The sequence below is a fragment of the Eumetopias jubatus genome, unplaced genomic scaffold (assembly GCF_037043125.1).
Source record: "Eumetopias jubatus isolate StellerSeaLion01/CBP00866 unplaced genomic scaffold, mEumJub1_p1.0 scaffold_1, whole genome shotgun sequence".
NCBI classification, from domain to species: domain Eukaryota; kingdom Metazoa; phylum Chordata; class Mammalia; order Carnivora; family Otariidae; genus Eumetopias; species Eumetopias jubatus.
This window is the reverse complement of record NW_028274807.1, coordinates 207503875-207530210: the sequence shown is the minus strand read 5'-3', so window position 1 is coordinate 207530210 and position 26336 is coordinate 207503875. Positions and strand designations below refer to the sequence as shown.

Genomic DNA, 26336 nt, shown 5'->3' with positions numbered 1-26336 from the left:
TTATAGTTGCCCTCCTCCTTTCAGAGCCTCCTTTATGTCTCTGTTCCTCAGGCTGTAGATGAAGGGGTTCAGCATGGGTGTCACCACCGTGTACATCACCGAGGCTACTGCACCTGAGTGGGAGCTCTGGGGAGCAGCAGAGCTAAGGTACACTCCTAGGCTCATACAATAAAATAAGGAGACAATGGAGACGTGAGATGCACAGGTGGAAAATGCTTTATGCTTTCCCTGAGCTGACGAGATTCTACAAATTAATAAAATTATGAGTGAAAGGGGACAGATCACGACTAACACCAAGGAAATAGAAACAATTATTAGACATTGTTATTAACAAATATATGCCAATAAATTAAGCAACCTGGAAGAAATGGATGCCTTCCTGGAAACCTATAAACTGCCAAGACTGAAACAGAAAGAAACTGACAACCTGAATAGACAATAACCAGTAACAAGATTGAAGCAGTGATCAAAAACCTCCCAAAACACAAGAGTCCAGGGCCTGATGGATTCCCTCGGGAATTCTACCAAACATTCAAAGAAGAAATAATACCTATTCTCCTGAAGCTGTTTCAAAAAATAGAAACAGAAGGAGAGCTTCCAGACTCATTCTATAAGGCCGGCATTATCTAGATCCCCAAACCAGGCAAAGACCCCATCAAAAACAGTAATTTCAGACCGATATCCCTGATGAATACGGACGCCAAAATCCTCAACAAAATCCTAGATAATAGCATTCAACAGTACATTATAAGGATCATCCACCACGACCAAGTGGGATTTATCCCTGGGATGCGAGGGTGGTTCAACATTCACAAATCAATCAGTGTGATAGAACACATTAATAAGAGGAGAGAGAAGAACCATATGGTCTTCTCAACTGATGCAGAAAAAGCATTTGACAAAATACAGCATTCTTTCCAGATTAAAACTCTTCAGAGTATAGGGATAGAGGGAACATTCTTCAAGCTCATAAAAACCATCTATGAAAAGCCCACAGCGAATATCATTCTCAATGGAGAAAAGCTGAGAGCTTTTCCCTTAAGATCAGGAACACGACAAGGAGGCCCACTCTCGCCACTATTGCTCAACATGGTACTAGAAGTCTTAGCATCAGCAATCAGACAACAAAAAGAAATAAGAGGTATTCAAACTGGCAAAGAAGAAGTAAAACTCTCTCTCTTTGCAGATGACATGATACTTTATGTGGAAAATCCAAAAGACTCCACCCCCAAATTACTAGAACTCATACAGCAATTCTGTAATGTGGCAGGATATAAAATCAATGCAAAGAACAATGTAAACGTAGAAAGAGAAATCAGGAAATCAATTCCATTTACAATAGCACAAAAAAACCATAAGATACCTAGGAATAAACCTAACCGAAGAGGTAAAAGGTCTGTACTCTAGAAACTACAGAACACTTATGAAAGAATTTGCAGAAGATGCAAAAAGATGGAAAAATATCCCATGCTCATGGATTAGAAAAATAAACATTGTTAAAATGTCTATGCTGCCCAGAGCAATCTACAGTTTCAACACCATCCCAATCAAAATACCAATGGCATTTTTCAAAGAGCTGGAACAAATAATGTTAAAATTTGTATGGAACCAGAAAAGACCCCGAATCATCAAGGAAATGTTGAAAAAGAAAAACAAAGCTGGGGGCATCACGTTGCCTGATTTCATGCTATATTACAAAGCTGTGATCACCAAGACAGCATGGTATTGGCACAAAAACAGACACATAGATCAATGGAACAGAATAGAGTGCCCAGCTATGGACCCTCAACTCTGTGGTCAACTAAATTTCGACAAAGCAGGAAAAACATGCAATGTAAAAAAGACAGCCTCTTCAATAAATGGTGCTAGGAAAATTGGACAGCTATATACAGAAGAATGAAATGCTACCATTTACTTACCCCATACCCAAAGATAAACTCTAAAGGGATGAAAGACCTCAGTGTGAGACAGGAATCCATGAAAATCTAGAGGATAACATAGACAGTAACCTTCTTGACATTGACTACAGCAACTTCTTTCAAAACACATCTCCAAAGGCAAGGGGAACAAAAGCAAAAATGAACTTTTGGGACTTCATCAAGGTAAAAAACTTCTGCACAGCAAAGCAAACAGTCAACACAACTAAAAGGCAACCCATAGAATGGAAGAAGATATTTGCAAATGACACTACAGACAAAGCATTGATTTCCAAGATTTATAAAGAACTTCTCAAACTCAACACCCAAAAAACAAATAATTAAGTCAAAAAATGGGCAGAAGGCATGAACAGACACTTCTCCAAAGAAGATATACAAATGGCTTACAAATACATGAAAAAAATTTCAACATCATTAGCCATCAGGGAAATTCAAATCAAAACCACTTTGAGATATGACCTTACACAAGTTAGAATGGCAAAAATGGACAAGGCAGAAAACAACAAATGTTGGAGAGGTTGTGGAAAAAGGGGAACCCTCTTACACTGTTGGTGGGAAAGCAAGTTGATATAGCCACTTTGGAAAACAGTATGGAGGTTCCTCAAAAAACTAAAAATAGGGCTACCCTATGACCCAGCAATTGCACTACTGGGTATTTACCCCAAAGACACAGATGTAGTGAAAAGAAGGGCCATATTCACCCCAATGTTCATAGCAGCAATGTCCGCAATAGCCAAACTGTGGAAAGAGCCGAGAAGCCCTTCCTCAGATGAATGGATAAAGAAGATGTGGTCCATATAGACAGTGGAATATTACTCAGCCGTCAGAAAGGATGAATAGCCACCATTTGCATTTACATGGATCAAACTGGAGGAGATGATGCTAAGTGAAATAAGTCAAGCAGAGAAAGTCAATTACCATATGGTTTCACTTATTTGTGGAACATAAGGAATAGCACAGAGGACATTAGGAGAAGGAAGGGAAAACTGAAGGGGGGGAATCAGCAGGGGAGACAAACCCTGAAAGACTATGGACTCAGGGAAACAATCTGTGGGTTTCAGAGGGGAGGGGGTGGGAGGATGGGTTAGCCCAGTGATGGGTATTAAGGAGGGCACGTACTGCATGGAGCACTGGGGGTTGTACGAAAACAATGAATCATGGATCACTGCATTGAAAACTGGTGATGATTGTATGGTGACTAACATAACATAATAAAATAAAATTTAAAAAAAGATTTATTTATTTATTTGATGGGGGGAGGGAACGGGCAGAGAGAGGGAGAGGGAAACTCAAGCAGACTCCACACTGAGCACAGGGCCTGACACAAGGTTGGATCTCATGACCCTGAGGTCGTGACCTGAGCCTAAACATAGAGTATGGCACTCAAAGGACTGTGCCACCCAGGCGCCCCACCCTAATTTTTTTTTTTACATTAAGTCACTCATTCTACTTTAAATTTTATTTTATATTATGTTCAACTAACTTGTGTCAAAATTACTAGATTCTGGGCGCCTGGGTGGCTCAGTTGGTTAAGCGACTGCCTTCGGCTCAGGTCATGATCCTGGAGTCCCGGGATCGAGTCCCACATCGGGCTCCCTGCTCGGCAGGGAGTCTGCTTCTCCCTCTGACCCTCTTCCCTCTCGTGCTCTCTCTCTCTCATTCTCTCTCTCTCAAATAAAAAAAAAATTACTAGATTCTTCCTATTTCACGTTCATGCAAACATTCCTTTTCATTTCAATATTCTGCAAATTTCTCTCAGATTTTCTTTCAACATAATAGATGGAATTATAAACCAGTGTGTGTATGTTTGCACACATTTGTGTAAGCATGTTTATTTGAAAGAAAGATGTGCATGAGTGCACACACTTACATACATACCCACACTCCACACCCTCAAATGTTTTCTTTGGACATGACAAAGTGTATCCAACCCTTTATTCCTCACAACATGCATTTCAATTTCCACATTACCTTCAGCAATAAGGAAACAGATGTCCAGGTGAATTACGTTTTTAACAACATAAAAATGCAGATTAAGTGCACGTGCGTTCCCGGGATTCGCGTTGCGGTAGCCATGGACGCTTTGGATCGAGTTGTAAAGCCCAAAACGAAAAGAGCCAAGAGATTCCTTGAGAAGAGAGAACTGAAACTCAGTGAAAATATTAAAAATGCTATGCTGATTAAAGGGGGAAATGCAAATTCCATGGTGACACAAGTACTTAAAGATGTGTATGCACTGAAAAAACCGTATGGAGTTCTGTATAAAAAGAAAAACATTACAAGACCATTTGAGGATGAGACATTGGAATTCTTTTCAAAGAAGTCAGATTGTTCTTTACTTATGTTTGGCTCCCATAATAAGACGCGGCCAAATAATCTAGTAATAGGTCGTATGTATGACTACCATGTGCTGGATATGATTGAGTTGGGTATCAAGAAGATTGTCTCTCTAAAAGATATTAAGAATAGTAAATGTCCCGAGGGAACAAAACCCATGTTAATCTTTGCTGGTGAGATTTTGATGTAACAGAAGACTACAGAAGGCTAAAAAGTCTTCTTAGTGATTTCTTCAGAGGCCCCACAGTACCAAATATCCGCCTGGCTGGTTTAGAGTATGTTCTGCACTTCACTGCATTGAATGGGAAGATTTACTTTCGAAGCTATAAGTTGCTGTTGAAGAAATCTGGTTGTAGAACACCAAGGATTGAATTGGAAGACATAGGGCCCTCATTGGATCTGGTTCTGAGGAGGACACATCTGGCATCAGATGATCTTTATAAATTATCTATGAAAATGCCAAAAGCGCTCAAGGCAAAGAAGAAGAAAAATGCCTCCCATGATACTTTTGGTACAACTTATGGAAGGATTCATATGAGGAAGCAAGACCTAAGCAAACTACAAACCAGGCAAATGAAGGGGTTGAAGAAGCGACCTGCAGAAAGGATAACAGAAGACCAAGAGAAAAAGTCAAAGAGAATTAAAAAAAATGATGGAACTTAGCCAGTGACTATAATGTTATTGTAGTCTGTTTACTTAAGAGAATTATCAATCATCAGTCATTTCTAAGTTTCTTAAAGATTTTATTAAATATTTTTGTAGCATGGTAATTTAAAAAAAATGCAGATTAGACTTCCTGTGCATCTTCTTGAGTTGTTACAAATGGTCCCATACAGTATATATGTTCAAGTATGATGCCTTTAATTCAGAAAACTGTACCTTTACCATACATGTAGCTTATTGTATGTAATTAAACTCCAATAGTTCAGTTAGAATTTAAAATTCTAATGGTGTATGTCTCACACCAGATCAAAAGCACCTGTAGCTGAGTCACACTTGACAGGGGTGGGAGAAATGTGTTATAACTGGGAAGAAGGCAAAGTGTCACATATGTATATAGAAATGGCAAAATTCAATTAAGACAATTTATATTTGGTAAATTACTTTTTGAATAAACTGTAAGACGAACCTACATATTTAAATGGCATAAATATCATGTAGCAGTTGAAGAAAGATGTGAACTACAGCTCCACAAAACATCGTGGATGACCTTTAGAAATACAAAGTAGAGACTGACTAGTACACAATACATCAGAACAACTCCCCACCAGACAATGTCATTCGATTATAAAAGCATTATATGAAGACACGTGTTTTCAGAATGGCTTTTTATACAGTCCTAGTGAACAGATACACTTATAAAAGCAATCAGAACTGAGAGAAATTATAAAAACCTGCTTCTTCCCATTCTAGGCATTTGTACTGATATTTGGGAACAGAATTCATGATTACGCTGCTATTGAAGTTTCTCAGAGCAGAAGATTAATAAAGTGAATTACTTAAATGTATGGAGAAGTTGAATTCAAACAAACGGAAATTCTAGGAAATAAATAGAAGGAGCAAATTTTACTTCCAATTTGATAGAAGAATAGCAGTTTCTGGCTCTGAGGCTCTGAGCCCTGCAATCATGGGCACTTCTTCTGCCCCAGCAAGATTGGCCCTCGCATCACTGGAACCCCAATGATTCCTTTCAGAGCCCTGTTTATGTCTCTGTTCCTCGGGCTGTAGATGAAGGGGTTCAGCATGGGCGTCACCACCATGTACATCACCGAGGCTACTGCACTTGAGTGGGAGCTCTGGGGAGCAGCAGAGCTAAGGTACACTCCTAGGCTCGTACAATAAAATAAGGAGACAACAAAGAGGTGAGATGCACAGGTGGAAAATGCATTATACTTGCCCTGAGCTGATGAGATCCCAAGTATGGAGGAAACTATCTTAGAATAAGAGTAAAGCAACCCAGCAAAAGGACCTCCACCCAGCAGGACAGCTGCAAAATACATCACCAAGTTATTTAGAAAGGTGTCAGAACAAGCAAGTTGGATCATCTGATGGAATTCACAAAAAAAGTGGGGGATCTGGAAGTGTGTAGAGAAGGAAAACCACAACAGCATTAAACTTTGTAATAAGGAATTCAGGATACACATGACCCAGGACACCAGAACCAGCAGTCCACAGAGCCCAGGGTTCATGATGATCGTGTAGTGCAGGGGGTGACAGATGGCCAAACCGGTCATAGGCCATCACACTCAGTAAAAAGACGTCCAACACAGCAAAGAGTATGAAGAAATAAATCTGAGTAATGCAGCCTGCATACATGATGACTTTGCTCTCTGTCTGTATATTCATCAGCATCTTGGGGATGGTGGTAGAGGTGAAGCAGATGTCTACAAAGGACAGGTTGGAGAGGAAGAAGTACATGGGCATGCGGAGATGGGAGTCTGAGCCAACAGCCAAGACGATGAGCAGGTTCCCAAACACAGTGATCAGGTACATGGAGAGAAAAAGCCCAAATATGAGGGGCTGCATTTGTGGTTCCTCTGAAAATCCCAGAAGAAGAAACTTTGAAATTTGTGTATCATTGCCTGGTCCCAGGTGGTGGAGGTGATTTCTGGGAAAGAGAGAAACAACATGACTGATTTTCACACAAAGTTGCATTACTCACAGATTTGAAATGTTACTTTGTATTTTGTAGTCTAGAAATTCATTTTAATATGTGGGGTATGCATCTGGTCTCCTTCAGGGAATCCCATGTACCACCATAGTGATGGAATTTTTGTTCCAACCATTTTTTTGCCCAAAAGGCCATGTGTTCTATAATTTTCATTTAAAAATGTTTCCAAATTTCCAAAATATAAATTGAGTGTGGGCCATGTTTTAGGCATTGGGACCTGAGGAAGGAAGGAAGGAAGGGAGAGATTGAGAGAGTGAAGGAAAGAGAGAGAAAGAAAGAAAAGAAAGGAAATAAAGAAAAGAAAGAAAGAAAAAGAAAGAGAAAGAAAGAAAAAGAAAGAAAGAAAAAGGACAGGAAAGGAAAGGAAAGAAAAAGAATTAAAAGGCAGTGGAAGGGGAGTAATATATGGGCATTTAATAATAATAAAGGCCAATCAAAGTGGTCATCACAAATATGAAGTTTGCTAATACTGAGATATAGTTCGAGAAAACAAAAAGAAATATCTCTTTCACCCAACAGCCTGGGGTACAAACTTAACGGTGCCTTTGAGTAAGGACAGGTGAGGTTAGGCAGGGAGCTACATGACTAGGGTCACCCAGGGGTCTATATAATCAGGCTCACAAAGATTCCCAGATGTGGAAAAATAGACTTGATATTTACAAAAGCACCTTGTTTGTTCTGATGATAGTTACAAGTCCACCATTTTGTTCTAAATAGAGACCCAATATTCTCAAATCCTCCATGATATTGACAAGAGATTTACCAAGTTCCCTGGTCAGTTCCCATACATCAAAGAGAGAGACAAATCATAAGACACTCTTAATTATAGGAAACAAACTGAGGGTTGCTGGAGGGGCAGTGGGTGGGGGGATGCCATAACCAGGTAATGGACATTAAGGAGGGCACATAGGGTGAGGAGCACTGGGTGTTACACAACTGATGAATTGTTGAACTCTGCATCTGAAACTAATGATGTACTCTATGTTGGCTAATTGAATCTAAATTAAAAAATTAAAATAAATAAAAATAAAGGCTATTCTAATTTTCATTTCTTTGATTACTAATGAGGTTAAACATTTTTATTAAATGTTAGTGGCCATATAGTCAACATATAAAATCCTTTAAATCGGATGTTGTTGGTAAGAAGTGAACTAAAAAGAATGCATCAGATTCATTTTCATTTTGCTTTCTGAAACGAGACTGTAAAACTATTGATATTGAAACTACATTCACAGGGAAAATAAGGGAGAGGGTCCCGATTTTCCCATTGACTGTATCCACCTTCAGCTTCTGTCTTCGTTTGACTGGGAAGAGCTGGCCTTTGAAAATTGGCCATGCAGTAATGCAGTGCACAAGAAGCCCCGTTCTACGCTTCATCTGAGGCTCTTTGAACCTTGGCCTCCTTTCCGTCCAGCTTTGAAGCTTCATTAAAATTTATTCTTCTCTGAAGGCATCTATCATATTTTGCTTCAAATAGATACTTATCTTTCCCTTCTACTAGGTTATGAGTTTATTGAGGTCCAGTTATTTTGTCATACTCATGTTATCTCCCATAAGGAAATGGAGATAAATGTAAAGGTTTAAAAAGTAAAAAAAAAAAAAAAAAAAAGGCATGTGTTGTAATGAGCACTGGGTGTTATATGCAACTAAACAATCAGGGAACACTACATCCAAAACTAATGATATACGGTGTGGTGGCTAACTTAACATAATAAAAAAAAATCATTAATTAAAAAATAATAAAAAAAGAACGACCATAAAAGCCCTCAGTGGCAACCCATTCAGAACCCCTTCACTCCTGAGAGCTCTTTCCTTTCCATTGTTCTCTCCTTCACTTAATAAACTTCCACTTCTCTTCACCCTTTTGTTCTTGAGATTCATTCTTAGACTCCATGAGACAAGAGCCCTGAGACAAGTTACATTCTTTGTTGTTGGAACTTTTAAACTCGTGGCCAAGGGGTTACTCTGAATTTGCTGGCAGCAAAGTAAGTGTTACAGGGTTGAAGGCAGAACCTGAAGGCAGCTGTGACCCAAATACTGATACTCTTTAACTCAGGGTTTCTCTGTCTCCTTACCATGGACATTCTGGTCACACCCTGGGGTGGTGGTGTCCTGTGCATTGTAGAGTGTTTAGAGCATCTGTGGCCTCCATGCACACCTCTCCAGTGTGATAGGCAAAGCTGGCTCCAGACTGTGATCAGTGACTCCCCAGGGGACAAAAATCACACCTGATTAGAACCACACATTGAGTGTCACAATCTCAACATACTTTTTCTAGCATTGCTATGATAACAATTTAATGATAAAGAATATGAAAGACCTTCAAGAGTGTGAATAGCAGTCACTCTGTGAAATTGACATTACCACTGATAGTACATTAATTACTTAAGCAAACAAACACAGTGATCACTTGTTCTGGGCTAAGTTGAATTGGCTCTCAGGTGGTGATGGGTCAATGTTCTTGGCTTCCATTTTCTCTGACCCTGTTTTCCACTGGGATGTTGGACTCACCTGCTGGGCTGTCTGACAGGAAGGTGTCCTTCTGGAAGTCTGAATTCCTCCATGGATGGCAGATGATAGGGACTCAAGCTCTGTCCTCAGCCAAGGCAGCAGGTAGGAGTGAAACATCGGCCTCCAGCCAGAATTAGGACTCAGAACAAACAGACAAAAATCATGGCCCTTCCCGTCCAAGGTCGTACAGGATGATGAGCTGGAGACAAGGAGGTCTTCACAGATCCCTGTATTTGTTCATTAGGTACACTTCCCTCTTGTGACTCCAACCTCTAAGCACATGATTCCCAAGTGGAAAAGTTCTCTGGGCAGAAAGGACACTTTCCCTAATGAATCTCAGTTCTCAGAAGACTAGGTGAGAATCCAGTTCTTTCGTTTGTTTTACTCCCTTTCCCTGAACTTGCCCCCTTCCTGATGTGTGAATTCTCTAGCACCTTATTTCAGCTGCGAGTTTTACTTTTCTCCAAGTCTAAGACCAAGGAATATGCCTGGATTAGGTCTCTTCATCTTCAAAACATTGACATGTGGTAGGGACCCGGCCCTGCTATCTCCAGTCAGGGTCTGTTCTTCTATTCAATAAGGCGGAGAAGTGGGTTCTTCTGATAATAAACATTGGTCACTACACACATTGGCTTCAAGACACATTTGCCATGACAATTAGGAATTTCTTACTTTATACAAGTTAAGAGCTTGGATTTAGTCCCTTATTATAAAATGGTTAATAATTATAACAGATGTGTTTAGATCACTTTATGTACTATAACATGAGCTTCACAAGTCATATGGATTGTTTGACTTAATTTTTCTAGACATCTTATTACTGAGAATGTACATCTATGAACTCCATTTTACATTGTAGAAATGGTGATTGGTGCTGTCCAGTGATCTGTTCACACTGAATAGCTGAGTATATGGTTGTCCTTGAGTATCATTCTGTCAGGATGCTTCTAGTTCTCAAGCTCTGGGGCAATGGTTCTTTTTTATTAAATTTTTTATTGTTATGTTAATCACCATATATTACATCATTTGTTTTGGTGTAGTGTTCCATGATTCATTGTTTGTTCATAACACCCAGTACTCCATGCAGAATGTACCCTCTTTAATACCCATCACCAGGCTAACCCATCCCCCTACGCTCCTCCCCTCTAGAAACCTCAGTTTGTTTTTCAGAGTCCATCATCTCTCCTGGTTCGTCTCCCCCTCTGACTTACTCCCCTTCATTCTTCCTCTCCTGCTATCTTCTTCTTTTTCTTTTTTCTTAAAATATGATGCATTATTTGTTTCAGACGTACAGATCTATGATTCAACAGTCTTACACAATTCACAGCGCTCACCGTAGCACATACCCTCCTCAATGTCTATCACCCAGCCACCCCCAACCCTCCCACCCCCGACCACTCCAGCAGCCCTCAGTTTGTTCTTGAGATTAAGAATTCCTCATATCAGTGAGGTCATATGATACATGTCTTTCTCTGATTGACTTATTTCACTCAGCATAAAACCCTCCAGTTCCAACCATGTCGCTGCAAATGGCAAAATCTCATTCCTTTTGATGGCTGCATAATACTCCATTGTATATATATACCACCTCTTCTTTATCCAGTCATCTGTTGATGGACATCTTGGCTCTTTCCACAGTTTGGCTATTATGGACATTGCTACTATACACATTGGGGTGCACGTACTCCTTCGGGTCCCTACATTTGTATCTTTGGGGTAAATACCCAGTAGTGCAATTGCTGGATCGAATGGTAGCTCTAATTTCAACTGTTTGAGGAACCTCCATACTGTTTTCCAGAGTGGATGCACCAGCTTGCATTCCCACCAACAGTGTAGGAGGGTTCCCCTTTCTCCACATCCCCGCCAACATCTGTCGTTCCCTGACTTGTTAATTTTAGCCATTCTGACGGGTGTGAGGTGGTATCTCATGGAGGTTTTGATTTGGATTTCCCTGATGCCGAGCAATGTTGAGCACTTTTTCATGTGCCTGTTGGCCATTTGGATGTCTTCTTTGGAAAAATGTCTGTTCATTTCTTCTGCCCATTTCTTGATTGGATTATTTGTTCTTTGGGTGTTGAGTTGGATAAGTTCTTTATAGATTTTGGATACTAGCCCTTTATCTGATCTGTCATTTGCAAATATTTTCTCCCATTCTGTCGGTTGTCTTTTGGTTTTGTGGACTGTTTCTTTTGCTGTGCAAAAGCTTTTTATCTTGATGAAATCCCAAAGTTCATTTTTGCCCTGGCTTCCCGTGCCTTTGGTGATGTTTCTAGGAAGAAGTTGCTGCGGCTGAGTTCGAAGAGTTTGCTACCTGTGTTCTCCTTTAGGATTTTGATGGACTCCTGTCTCACGTTTAGGTCTTTCAACCATTTGGAGTCTATCTTTGTGTGTGCTGTAAGGAAATGGTCCAGTTTCATTCTTCTGCATGTGGCTGTCCAATTTTCCCAACACCGTTTGTTGAAGAGACTGTCTTTTTGCCATTGGACATTCTTTCCTGCTTTGTCAAAGATAAGTTGACCATAGCGTTGAGGGTCCATTTCTGGGCTCTCGATTCTGTTCCATTGATCTATGTGTCTGTTTTTGTGCCAGTACCATGCTGTCTTGATGATGACAGCTTTGCAATAGAGCTGGAAGTCCGGAATTGTGATGCCGCCAGCTTTGCTTTTCTTTTTCAATATTCCTCTGGCTATTCGGGGTCTCTTCTGGTTCCATACAAATTTTAGGATTATTTTTCGGTTTCTTTGAAAAAAGTGGATGGTATTTTGATGGGGATTCCATTGAATGTGTACATTGCTCTAGGTAGCATTGAGATCTTCACAATGTTGGTTCTCCCAATCCATGAGCATGGAACGTTTTTCCATTTCTTTGTGTCTTCTTCAATTTCTTTCATGAGTATTTTATAGTTATCTGAGTACAGATCCTTTGCCTCTTTGGTTAAATTTATTCCTAGGTATCTTATAGTTTTGGGTGCAATTGTGAATGGGATCGACTCCTTGACTTGTCTCTCTTCTGTCTTGTTGTTGGTGTATAGGAATGCCACTGATTTCTGTGCATTGATTTTATAGCCTGCTACTTGAATGAATTCCTGAATGAGTTCTAGCAGTTTTGGGGTGGAGTCTTTTGGGTTTTCCACATACAGTATCATATCATCTGAAAAGAGTGAGAGTTTGACTTCCTCTTAGCCGATTTGGATGCCTTTGATTTCTTTTTGTTGTCTGATTGCTGTGGCTAGGACTTCTAATACTATGTTGAATAGCAGTGGTGAGAGTGGACATCCCTGCTGCGTTCCTGACCTTAGGAGAAAAGATCTCAGCCTTTCCCCATTGAGAATGATATTCGCTGTAGGTTTTTTGTAGATGGCTTTTATGATATTGAGGTATGTACCCTCTAACCCTATACTCTGAAGAGTTTTGATCAGGAAAGGATGCTCTACTTTGTCAAATGCTTTTTCTGCATCTATTGAGAGGATCATATGATTCTTGTTCTTTCTTTTGTTAATGTATTGTATCACGTTGATTGATTTGCGGATGTTGAACCAGCCTTGCAGCCCAGGGATAAATCCCTCTTGGTCGTGGTGAATAATCCTTTTAATGTACTGTTGGATCCTTTGGCTAGTATTTTGGTCAGAATTTTTGCATCCATGTTCATCAAGGATATTGGTCTGTAATTCTTTTTGATGGGATCTTTGTCTGGTTTTGGGATCAAGGTAATGGTGGCCACATAATATGAATTTGGAAATTTTCCTTCCATTTCTATTTTTTGGAAGTTTCAGGAGAATAGGTATTAATTCTTCTTTAAATGTCTAATAGAATTCCCCTGGGAAGCCATCTGGCCCTGGGCTTTTGTTTGTTGGGAGATTTTTGATGACTACCTTAATTTCCTTAGTGGTTATAGGTCTGTTCAGGTTTTCTATTTCTTCCTGGTTCAGTTTTGGTAGTTGATACATCTCTAGGAATGGATCCATTTCTTCCAGGTTATCTAATTTGCTGGCATAGAGTTGCTCCTAATATGTTCTTATAATTGTTTGTATTTCTTTGGTGTTGGTTGTGATTTCTCCTCTTTCATTCATGATTTTGTTGATTTAGGTCATTTCTCTTTTCTTTTTGATCAGTCTGGCCAGGGGTTTATCAATCTTGTTAATTCTTTCAAAGAACCAGCTCCTAGTTTCGTTGATCTGTTCTACTGTTCTTTTGGTTTCTAGTTCATTGATTTCTGCTCTGATCTTTATTATTTCTCTTCTCCTGCTGGGTTTAGGCTTTATTTGCTGTTCTTTCTCCAGCTCCTTTAGGTGTAGGGTTAGATTGTGTATTTGAGACCTTTCTTGCTTCTTGAGAAAGGCTTGTATTGCTATATACTTTCCTCTCAGGACTGCCTTTGCTGTATCCCAAAGATTGGACAGTTGTGTTTTCATTTTCATTGGTTTCCATGAATTTTTTTAATGTTCTTTAATTTCCTGGTTGACCCATTCATTCTTTAGTAGGATGCTCTTTAGCCTCCATGTATTTGAGTTCTTTCCGACTTTCCTCTTGTGGTTGAGTTCTAGTTTCAAAGCATTGTGGTCTGAAAATATGCAGGGAATGATCCCAATCTTTTGGTACCGGTTGAGACCTGATTTGTGACCTAGGATGTGATCAATTCTGGAGAATGGTCCATGGGCACTAGAGAAGAATGTTTATTCCGTTGCTTTGGGATGGAATGTTCTGAATATATCTGTGAAGTCCATTTGGTACAGTGTGTCATTTAAAGTCTTTATTTCCTTTTTGATCTTTTGCTTAGATGATCTGTCCATTTCAGTCAGGGGTTGTTAAAGTCCCCCACTATTATTGTATTGTTGTCAATGTGTTTCTTTGCTTTTGTTATTAATCGCCTTATATAATTGGCTGTTCCCATGTTCGGGGCATAGATATTTACAATTGTTAGATCTTCTTGTTGGATAGACCCTTTAAGTAGGATAGAGTGTCCTTCCTCATCTCTTATTACAGTCTTTGTTTTAAAATCTAGTTTGTCTGATATAAGGATTGCCACCCCAGCTTTCTTTTGGTGTCCATTAGCATGGTAAATGGTTTTCCACTGCCTTGCTTGCAATCTGGCGGTGTCTTTGGGTCTAAAATGAGTCTCTTGCAGACAGCATATGGATGGGTCTTGTTTTTTAATCCAATCTGATAGTCTGTGTCTTTTGATTGGGGCATTTAGCCCATTTACATTCAGGGTAACTATTGAAAGGTATGAATTTAGTGCCATTGTATTGCCTGTAAGGTGACTGTTACTGTATGTTGTCTGTGTTCCTTTCTGATCTTTGCTGCTTTTAGGCTCTCTCTCTTTGCTTAGAGGACCCCTTTCAATATTTCTTGGAGGGCTGCTTTCGTGTTTGCAAATTCCTTTAGTTTTTGTTTGTTCTGGAAGCTTTTGATCTCTCCTTCTATTTTCAATGACAGCCTAGCTGGATATAGTATTCTTGGCTGCATATTTTTCTCGTTTAGTGCTCTGAAGATATCTTGCCAGACCTTTCTGGCCTGCCAGGTCTCTGTGGATAGGTCTGTTGCCAATCTAATGTTTCTAGCATTATAGGTTACATATCTATTCTCCCAAGCTGCTTTCAGGATTTTCTCTTTGTCTCTGAGACTCGTAAGTTTTACTATTAGATGTCGGGGTGTTGACCTATTTTTATTGATTTTGAGAGGGGTTCTCTGTGCCTCCTGGATTTTGATGCCTGTTTTCTTCCTCACATTAGGGAAGTTCTCTGCTATTATTTGCTCCAATATACCTTCTGCCCCTCTCTCTCTTTCTTCTTCTTCTGGGATCCCAATTATTCTAATGTTGCTTCGTCTTATCGAATCACTTATCTCTCGAATTCTGCCCTCGTGATCCTGTAGTTGTTTCTCCCTTTTTTTCTCAGCCTCTTTATTTTCCATCATTTGGTCTTCTATATCACTGATTCTCTCTTCTGCTTCATTATCCTAGCATTTAGTGCCCTGATTTTTGATTGCACCTCCTCAATAGCCTTTTTGATTTCGACTTGGTTAGATTTTAGTTCTTTTATTTCTCCAGAAAGGGTTTCTCTAATAACTTCCACGCTTTTTTCAAGCCCAGCTAGTATCTTTAAAGTCATGATTCTGAACTCTAGGTCCGACATCGTACTAATGTCCGTATTGAGTAGGTCCCTGGCTGACGGTACTACCTCTTGTTCTTTTTGCTGAGGTGATTTTTTTCGTCTTGTCATTTTGTCCAGAGGAGAATAGATGAATGAGAGAACAAAATGCTAATAGGTTTACAACGTCCCCAGCAAATATACTGTATACATATCAGAAAAGACCCGAAACCAGGGGAAAAGAAAGGGGAAGAAAGAAAAAAGAAAGAGAAAAAAAAGAAAAAAAAAGATAAAAACAAAAACAGAACAATACAAAAAAAGCAGAATGTGATCAAATATGATCAGGCTAGTGCATAGATCAGTGCCACACACTAGATTTTGGGCGTATTTTGGTCTGTTTGAAAAAAGTGCCTCCTAAAATTTTACAGGAAGAAAGACATATATGTACAAAATAAGGGTTGATACAATGAAGGGAGAGAAGATGACTGTAAGGATGAAAATTATAAAAGATTTTATAAAAGGACTTGATAAGATAAGAAGTTGTTTGAAAAAAGAAAGATTTAAAAAAAAAAGGAAAAAGGGAGAGAATGTGATCAGGCAGGAGACTAGAACAGAACCATACACTATTGATTTAGGGTATATTTTTATCTGTTAGAAGAAACTGTATCTCAAAATTTTAAAGAGAGAACAACTTATATATATATGCCAAAAATAAGGGTAACTACCATGAAGGGATAAAATATGACTCTAAAAATGAAAAATAAAAAATGTTTTTTTTTTAAAGAAGAGATTGATAAGATGTTGGTTGAAAAATGGAAAAAGAAAAGGAAAAAAAAAACCGTTAACAAAAATTAACTTTGATGAACTAATGAATCATGGTAAAAAAAGCCATGAATTCTATGTGCAGTATTCCCCTAGCGCTGGAGTTCTCCCGTTCTCCTTGATCGGTAAACTTGGTCTTGGCTTGCTGGCTGTTCATGCTGATCTTCTGGGGGAGGGGCCTGTTGCCGTGGTTTCCAAACGTCTTTGCTGGAGGCGGAATTGCCCCGCCCTTGTCGGTCCGGTCTAAGCAAGCTGCTCGGGTTTGATCTCAGGAGCTTTTGTTCCCTGCAAGCTCTCCCTATAGCCTTGGAGGACCAGGGCAAAAATGGTGGCCTCCCAATCTCCACCCGGAGGAGCTGAGAACTCGGGGCCCCGCTCCTCAGTGCGCCCCAGAGAAAAGCAGTCACTCCCTTGTCCCTGGTCTCCGGCCGCTCTCCGTGCTCACCCGGTCTGTGATCGAGCGTTTGTATCTCTGGCAGCCGACCCCGTGTGGAGTCTCCAAACCCAGCAGATCCCTGCGGTGCGTTCCCGTCCCGCTCCTCCCCGGGAAGGAAGGGGAGTCTCCCCGGATTTGCCGCTTGTTGGGTCCCTGCTGCAGGAGCAGTGGCCCGACTGGGCCGCGGATCACAGTTTATGGCAACCCCAAGCTGAGAGCGCGCACTTCGGCTCCGTCTCTGCAGCCGGCTTCCCCGCTCCGATACCTGGGAGCTCTGCTGCACTCAGGCTCCCCTGGTCTTTCTGTGACCCCAAGGGTCCTGAGACCACACTGTCCCGGGAGGATTCCACCCCCTGCTTAGCCACTGCAGCGATGTCCCTCCGCGGAGCCAACTTCTAAAATTTCCAATGTTGTGCTCCGCGGCTCTAGCACTTGCCAGAAGCGGCCGGCAGAGGCCCCTCCCCCGCCGTCTATCCTCCCGAATATTGCCTCGGATTCACTTCTCCGCACGTCCTACCTTCCAGTAAGTGGTCGCTTCCTTGTTCAGATAGTTTTTGCTACTCTCCTCTTCGATCTCCTGTTGAGTTCGTAGGTGTTCAGAATGGTTTGATCCCTATTCAGCTGAATTCCTGAGACCAGACGAAATCTAGGTCTCCTACTCCTCCGCCATCTTGCTCCGCCTCTTGCCGCTTATATTGTTTCTTAAATCCATAATCTGAGTGAAGTCATAAAACATTTGTCTTTCTTTGACTGACTGATTTCACTTAGCATGATACCCTCTAGATCCATCCACGTTGTTGCAAATGGCAAGATTATATTCTTTTTTTTTATGGCTGAGCAATATTCCATTGTATATGTATACCACATCTTCTTTATCCATTCATCTGTCAATTATAGTGTCTTAGGCTTTCTAATAATTGTCTTCACATAAGTTCATCTTTTATTTATAGCCTTATCAAAATATAGTTGATTACAAAATATTGCACATATCTGATATATACATGTTGGTAAGTTTGTGCATATGCCTTCACCTGTGGTATCATTGCTATAATCAAGGTAACAAACATATCTGTCACCTCCCAAAGTTTCCTTGTATTGTTCTGAGTGTTTTTCTGTGTGTGTGTGTGTGTGTGTGTGTGTGTGTGTGTGTTAAGAATACTCACAATTTATCCTCCTAACATATTTTAAAGTGTACTATACCATATTATTAACTATATCTAGTATGTTATACACCAGATCTCTATATATTATTCAACCTGCACAACAGAAACTTTATACCCATTGAGCGAAAATTCCCTATTACCTCTCTTCCCAGCCACGGACAACCTACATCCTATTCTCTGCTTCTGTGAGTTTTATGATTTTACATACTTTAACCAAGTGGAATCATGCAGAATTTGTACTTCTGTGTCTGGCTTATTTCACTTAGCATAATGTCCTCCAATTTCATTCATGTTGTCCCAGATGGCAGGATTTCTATACAGTATTTTAATGTATTTTAGGTTTACTGTCATTAATAATGATATTCTCCCAAATTATATCTCTGATATTGCTATTAAAATAGGAAGGATTTTGATTTTTTTGTATTTATAAACTATGGGCATTTTTGGATTTTATTAATAATTTTAAGTTTTTCTATAATATTTACATACTTTCTCCAAATAATATCAATTTACAACACCTACTTATCTTTAGGTCTTTTTACATTGGTATGAAATTCAATACTGCTCAAATTTATAGTAAGAGTTCTTCATTTCTTTCAAAAGTATAATCCTGGAGTTTTGTAATTTTATAAGATGTTCACCATAATTTAGGATATATAAAAATATTTTTATCAACTTAACTTACTTTTTTTTATTCCTAATCTTATTCCTTTTTTTATTCCTAATCTTATTCCTTTTTTTATTCCTAATCTTATTCCTATCTTATTCCTAGATACCTTAGAAGGTCTTTTAAAGGCATAAGTGTTTCATGATTAACAGTTAAGAAAAAGGGGCACCCAGGTGGCTCAGTCGTTAAATGTCTGCCTTCGGCTCAGGTCATGATCCCAGGGTCCTGGGATCGAGCCCTGCATCGGGCTCCCTGCTCAGGGGAAAGCCTGCTTCTCCCTCTCCCACTCCCCCTACTTGTGTTCCCTATCTCACTGTGTCTCTTTCTGTCAAATAAATAAAATCTTTAAAAAAAACAATTCAGAAAAAATAATGTTAAATCGGATCTCTGTATTCCCTAATAAATTTCTTTTTATAAAAGTTTTAATTTAAATTTTAGTTACTTAACATACAATGTAATATTAGTTTTAGACGTACAATTTAGTGATTCTAATATTTGCTTTTTTTTTTAAAGTAAGCTCTACACCCAACATGAGGCTTGAACTCATGATCCCAAGATCAAGAGTCTCATGCTCTAGTAACTAAGCCAGCCAGGTACCTACATTCCCTAATAAATTTCAATGTTTAATGTTAGGTGTGGAGCAAGAGACCATACAATCTATCAGAATAAAATAAATAAAAAACATAGATGATATAAATTTATATATGAAGATATATAATCTTTGAAAGTAATTCTCTCCAAATAAAAAGTCTAGAAATAAGAGAAGAGAAGAGAAATAAGAGAAGAAAAGATCAATAACGGGGCCATAAATTGACAAAAATTGTTAATGATAAAATGTGCCACGCAGAAAATTAGAATAGAAAAAATAATAAAAAAGAATGAAATCTTGACTTTTGCAACAACATGGATGGAACTAGAGGGTATTATGCTAAGCAAAATAAGTCAGTTAGACAAAGAAAAATATCATGATTTCACTCATATGTGGAATTTAAGAAATGAAACCATGATGTATATGGGGGAAGGGAAGGAAAAATAAATAAGATGAAAATGGAGAGGAAGGCAAGCCATGAGAGACTCTTAACTCTACAGAACAAACTGAGGGTTGCTGGAGGGAGGTGGGTGGGGGATGGGCTAGATGAGTGATGGGCATTAAGGAGGGCACTTGATGGAATGAGCACTGGGTGTTATATGTAAGTGATGAATCACTAATTCTACTCCTGAAACCAATACTACACTATATATTAACTATCTTGAATTTAAATCAAATCTTGGAAGAAAAAAAATTTATGACAATTTGAAAGACTAAAAAAAAGAAAAAAGAAAGTCTATTTCGACTGTTGTTTATCAACACCTGGGAAATTACAACTAAAGCACTTCAAGGAGAAAAAGACATAAGGGACTTTAAGTATGGAAAACACAACTATTTTTCACCGAAGATAATGGATTGGCTGCAGGTAGTGAATTGGCAGCTGAAAACCTCTGAACTGAGTATGATTTTAGTAACGCGGTTGATATAAAACACATATGTAAAACCCAGGAGCCATTTTAAAGTAACATTCAGAGGCATGAAAGTACATTTGGTGTGTTTAGTAATCATTGCTTCTATTTCATTCCAAAATGTTTTCATTACCATGGGAACTCTGAACTATTTTTGTAACTTTTCTGTAAATGTAACATTATTCAAAAATAAAAATTAGCAAAAAGAAAAAAGTGGGCGCAAGAGAAAAAAACCCTAGCAGTGTTCATATGTGCAGTTATATTACTTAGAAAATAGATCACAGGGCCACCTGGGTGGCTCAGTCAGTTAAACACCCGACTCTTGATCTCAGTTCAGGTCTCCATCTGGGCGGGGGTCGTGAGTTCAAACCCCCTGTTGGTCCCCACGCTGGGCATGGAGCCTACTTAGAAAAAAAATAGATCACAATTGTTTCACATGTTAACACAAATATAAATCTGGAATAGGGACTGGAAACTTGCAAATACACAGTAAATGAGAATGATGCATTTGTTAAATTAGCTAAAATTTCTTGTGGACCTCCATGTGTCAAACACTTGTGCCTTAGCTTATTTTAACATCATTACTATATATATATTTTTTAAGATTTTTATTTATTTATTTGACAGAGAGAGACATAGCGAGGGAGGGAACACAAGCAGGGAGAGTGGGAGAGGGAGAAGCAGGCCTTCCACCGAGCAGGGAGCCGGATGCGGGGCTCGATCCCAGGATCCTGGGATCATGACCTGAGCCAAAGGCAGACGCTTAATGACTGAGCCACCCAGGCGCCCCTCATTACTATATTTTTATTTCACAAATGAATATGTGTTTGCAGTAACGCAGTGATAATAATAAACAGGGGTAGATGCTCACTAGGCGATAGAGACAATAAAAAACCCTGTCGAGCATCATCTCCCTTAATTTAATCCTCATGTTAACCTTCTGAAGTGGGTACTACTATTCTCCTAGTTTTACAAATGTGGAAGCTGAGGCACAGAACATTACGTAACTTAATAGATCAGAGCATGTATGAACGGACTCGTAAGCGCTAACAGCGTGGAATCCCAGGGAACGTTTCTCTCTTGAATGAGTAAGTGAAGATTTTCCAGATGAAAGAAGACAGGAGTGTCTTTGATAGAGGAGAACAAAGGTGTTTGTAATGGCTCCCAAAAAACTGAGAGGAGGAGAAAATTGAGAGACACGGGAATGGAATTGTGTAGACTGTTTTAAGTAAGTGGACTCTCACCAGCATCTTATTCCCATTTGTACTGCCCAAAATGCATCCTCTGAGAGCTTTGCCTGCCCCCATACCTTTTTCCCACAGCAGACACTCTGATGGCATTGGGGCATCTCTAGTTCTGTATGTCCTTTATTCCCTGGCGGATGGATATTCAACTCAGCTCCAGGGAAGGACAAGGAGGTGGTGTCAGGTACCTATTCTCCAAAAGGGTGCAGCTGAACTTCCTCCTTCCAGGAGAGTTGAGCTGTAGATGAGATGAGGACATTGCATATTTACTATTTATAGGCCCTCGGAGGTTGGATTCTGACAATTCTCATTAAATTAATTGTGCTGTTATTACTCTATTCTCTGAACAACTTGTTTCCCATGAGTGAGGGAACCAAAATGGAAAAGAACTTCTCTTCTGCTGGGTTTGTCCTCTTGGGAGTGTCTCGGATGTTGCATACATGTATACCACCCTATGGCCCCCCTAAGTCATGGTGTTCTTTTCTCCATGTGCCTGACCTTCATTGTCTTCTTTTGTGTCAACATTTGACATGGAACTTCTTTGTCTATCAAAGGCAGAAGCAGGTGTATTTTTCAAGACTCCATGAGTCCCAAGCACTTTGACTAGGGATTGTGAACAGGGATCTGAACCACATGTAACTCCCAACAAATGTTGGGTAGTTACACAGAGGAAAGGTGGAGATTGGCCCTTGTGTTGGGTGGAGGGTAATAAAAAAAAGCTCACTATTTGGCTGCACATGTAGAATTTTCTTTGCAAAAGTCCCCCAGGTCCACTTAGTTTTTTCATCTGGAGTAAACACATTCGTGTCTTTAAGCTTACATGGCAGAATTTTTCAGGCTATATACCCAGGTAGGTTATTCAGAGCATTCTTTCCCAGGAGGAAATATTAGAGCAGAGGTTGGCAAACATTTCTGTAAAGGGCCAGAGAGTAAATATTTGGGGCGTTGTGGGCTATATGTTCTCTGTGGCAATTACTTATGTACCATGGTGCATAAGCATGTATAGACCGTATGTGCACAGGCGGGCGTGGCTGTGGGTATGAATGTCCTGTGGTTGCTGTAACAATTTACCAAGAGCTGGGTGAATTAAAACAATAGGCATGTATTCTGTCACAGTTCTGGGAGGCCAGAATTCTGAAATCAGGGCTCAGAACGGCTGTGCTACGTCCTGAGGCTCTAAGGGGAAGTCTATTCCTTGCCTTTCCTGCTTTTAGTGACTCCAAGCATTTCTGGGCTTTGTGGATGCATCATTCCAATCTCCACCTCTGTAGCTGCATGGTCTCCTCATCTCTATGTACCTCTTGCCTTTGTGTCTCCTTATAAGCACATCCGTCACTGGATATAGGATCCATCTGGGTAATCCAGGGCGATTGCATCTCGAGATCCTCAATTATATCTGTAAAGACCCCTTTTCCAAATAAGGTCACATTCACAGGTACTGGAGTTGGGATGTGGCATATCGTTTTGGGGGCCACCATTCACCCCACTACACTGTGTTCCAGTAAAACATTTTCATAAAAAAAAATGCTGTGGTTTGCATTTTGTGTATGGGCAGTGGTTTGCTTCCCCTCTTAGTAGATTTAGACATATGGAACTGATAATCTTGGAGAACATTGTAAAATTAAAGAAAAATGAAATATGGCTTATTTTATGCTAGCGGGGTTCACCTACTAGACATCAGTGATGTCTACATCATTCAGACCGTGGCTTATTTAACTCTCTCCAGACTGTGGCTTACCTAACTGTCAGACCCATCCACTCTCCTGACCCTCTTTCCAACAGAGCTGCCGCCTATGCCAATGTACCCCATTAAAGTCAACATAAAGAACTTCAAATCTTAGCTCTCAGAGAGGGCAGAGTGGAGACCCTGCCAGGAGCTGTCCTTTGGTTCTTGTGCTGATGACGCCAACAGCCTGACAAGCAATTCTCTTACTAAAGATGCCTGAGAGTAGCCCTTCTGGACCACCGGAGCCTAGAGCAAAGAACACAGATTTCCTGGGTTAAATTGTGGCAGCCTTGACCAGAGTGTGGGAGGAGAGAGGAGGGACTAGGCTGTGTAAGCCTGGTCCCTTCTACCTAACTGGTAAGATGAGTCATTCTCCATTACTGGGTAAGTGGGAGGCCAGAGAGTAATGAGTAAGAGACCCGCATGCGGTAATTTCGTCTCTGGCCTTTGACTGGAAGGTGCCCAGGTGTGCCAGAGACTGCTCAACGCGCGGGTCTGAATCAGGAGTGAATTTTGCCGTGCTTAGTGCTCAGGAATGGGTTCCTCTTTGTTTTTCCCGGGAAGACCAGGTGAGCACTATTTTCTTGGGTGCACTCTGTAATTTCCCAGTGGTTCAGCTTGTCTTTCCTCTCTGATGCCTTAGGTTTCCAGAAGCTCAGAAGCAAACCAATTTCCCCTCTATTTCCCCATGCGTTCATTTTAGCTCAGGGATGGCCCCATGCAGCGCGGGATGAGGATTAGGAAAGCAGTGTTCTGGAAGTACAAAATGTAAGTGGTGTCTCCTTGTGTTGTCCTGGGCTCCTTCCCTTAGTCCGGGCCCCTCAGCACCGATTCTTGGCCGGAAGCCCTTTCCTTGGTAGCCAGATTTTTCCTTTTTGGCTTTTCCTGAAGTTCAGAGGTGTCCCTGCAGGTGGAGTGCGCTCCCCTTCCTCTGGCGTCCTGTGTTTCCTCCAGGTTCAGGTGTAGCATCTCCAGTGGCTGCATCTTCCTCTGGGTGGAGGCGTGCATCTTTCCCTGGTCGCTTTCCTTTGCTTCTCTCTTGTTTCAGCCATACTCGGTGTCCCCAGGCCTCTCGCCGGCTCAGCCACACACCTTCAACTTTGTTTCTTTTCCTGGTCTCCCCTCGGCATAGCGCTGCACTGTTCCCCTGCAGGGGGGGAGCAGTTCAGCCTCTGGCTGAACACCTGCAGATTTCCTCCAGCCCCCAGGTGACCCGGCTGGGCCTGTCCTTTCAGTGGTGCTGGATTCCTCTTGGCTCTGCAGCATGTGGCAAAGTCCGAGCATCCCACCAAGCGCTGCTTCCCCTCCGTGCAGGACACGCACATTTGCACATTTGTGCTGCATCCTCAAGGTGTTTACCCCCCAGAGAGAGACCTGGGCATGTTTCCCCACAAATTCCTCCGCAGATCTGTGTTTCCTACTTGGGTTCCCTGCGGCACAACCCGGCGCTCTTTCCTCTGGCATTCCATTTGACAGGAGTATCTTAAACCAAAATTCTCCATTTCTGTCCCTCCTCCCATCTGCCCCCCATCAAGCCTCTATTCCTGACTCCCAACTTGGCCTTAGCTTATGTAGGAAATATCAAAAGCCTTAATGATTTCCACATCCCTCTGAATGTGGTATATCTGCTAAAAACACTAGCAATCACAGATTATGTTACCCAAGAATTTGTCCCAGACAAAATTTTTTTTCAAAGATTTTATTTATTTATTCATGAAAGACAGAGAGAGAGAGAGAGAGAGAGAGAGGCATAGGGAGAAGCAGGCTCCCAAGGAGCAGGGAGCCCGATGCGGGACTCGATCCCAGGACCCTGGGATCATGACCTGAGCTGAAGGCAGACGCTTAACCATCTGAGCCACCCAGGCACCCTCCCAGACAAAATTTTTAAAAGATTTCATTTTTAGGGCTCCTGGGTGGCTCAGTCGGTTAAGTGTCTGCTTTCTGCTGAGGTCACAATCCCAGGGTTCTGGGATCGAGTCCCATATCTGGCTCCCTGCTCAGTGGAGAGTCATCTTCTCCCTCTATCCCTGCCCCTCTATCCCCTGCTTGTGATCTCTGTCTCTCTCTCTCTCACACTCACTCTCCCCAATAAATAAAAAATAAAAGCTTAAAAAAAATATTTTAATTTTAAGTAATCTCTATACCCAAGATGGGGCTCAAAGTCACAATCCCGAGATCAAGAGTTGCATGCTCTTCCAGCTGAGCCAGCCAGACTCCCCCTGGACAACTTACAGTGTACTTTTACTATCTCATATCTAAAATATGGATTTCAGTCCATAAATCATTCATATAGTCATTGTTATTCCTTACAAATAAATGTTTAGACATTATTGAGGAACAAATTACTACAATATTATAAAATACGTTCTGTGATGAGTTTACAGATTTTTTTTAAATTTTATTATGTTATGTTAGTCAACTGGTGATGGCACCAGGTTTTTAATTTTTCATTTTAGAGACATAATCCAGGCCCTGCTTTAATACTCTGTGGCAGAAGGGAATATTCTCACCAGGAATTGCTATGCTCTCTTGCACATTGGGGAATTATGAGGGAATTCTCCCACTTGAGAGCTAAGTTCTTTCCATCTTTAGGCTACGTTAAGTCAGCATATTTATTTACACTGTCTTGGGTTGTGTACTCCATTTTTGTGAAGACCAGCTCTATTCCTGCAGACCTACCAAACATTGCAAAAGGACTTGGCTGATGGGAAGGTGTGCACCATTGCGGGCACATCAGGGCAGTGGGGAGTGAACCAGAGGGGGTGGGGGTAGACTGACGTAGTGGGCCTCATCTCTCCTCTCAGCCAAAGCATCTGAGCAAACTCCCAAGGAGATACTTCCATCCTGGGAATTGAACATCCCTTATGTTTTAGCAGAACTAATCCAGAAAATGATGACATATTAATCATGGAAAAGGAAGATTTCTGAGAATCCTATGGGTTATCTGAGATACTGGAGATTTCCTTGTATTAGTTTTCTCTTGATGCATAAAGTGGCTCAGTTGGTTAAGTGACCAATTCTTGATTTTGGCTCAGGTCATGATCTCAGGGTTGTGAGATTGAGCCTTGCATTGGGGTTGGTGCTGAGCATGGAGTCTGCTTAAGATTCTCTCTCATGGGGTGCCTGGGTGGCTCAGTTGGTTAAGTGCCTGCCTTCGGCTTGGGTCATGATCCTGGGGTCCTGGGATCCAGCCCCGTGTCAGGCTCCCTGCTCAGTGGGGAATCTGCTTCTCCCTTT

General features: G+C 40.8%; 2 pseudogenes; one reads left to right on the top strand and one right to left on the bottom strand.

Annotated features, from left to right (window-relative positions):
- LOC114203271 (olfactory receptor-like protein OLF4) lies at positions 1 to 9509 on the bottom strand (annotated as a pseudogene).
- On the top strand, positions 3981 to 4937 carry LOC114203269 (ribosome production factor 2 homolog pseudogene; annotated as a pseudogene).
- Positions 9510 to 26336: the final 16827 nt, after the last annotated feature.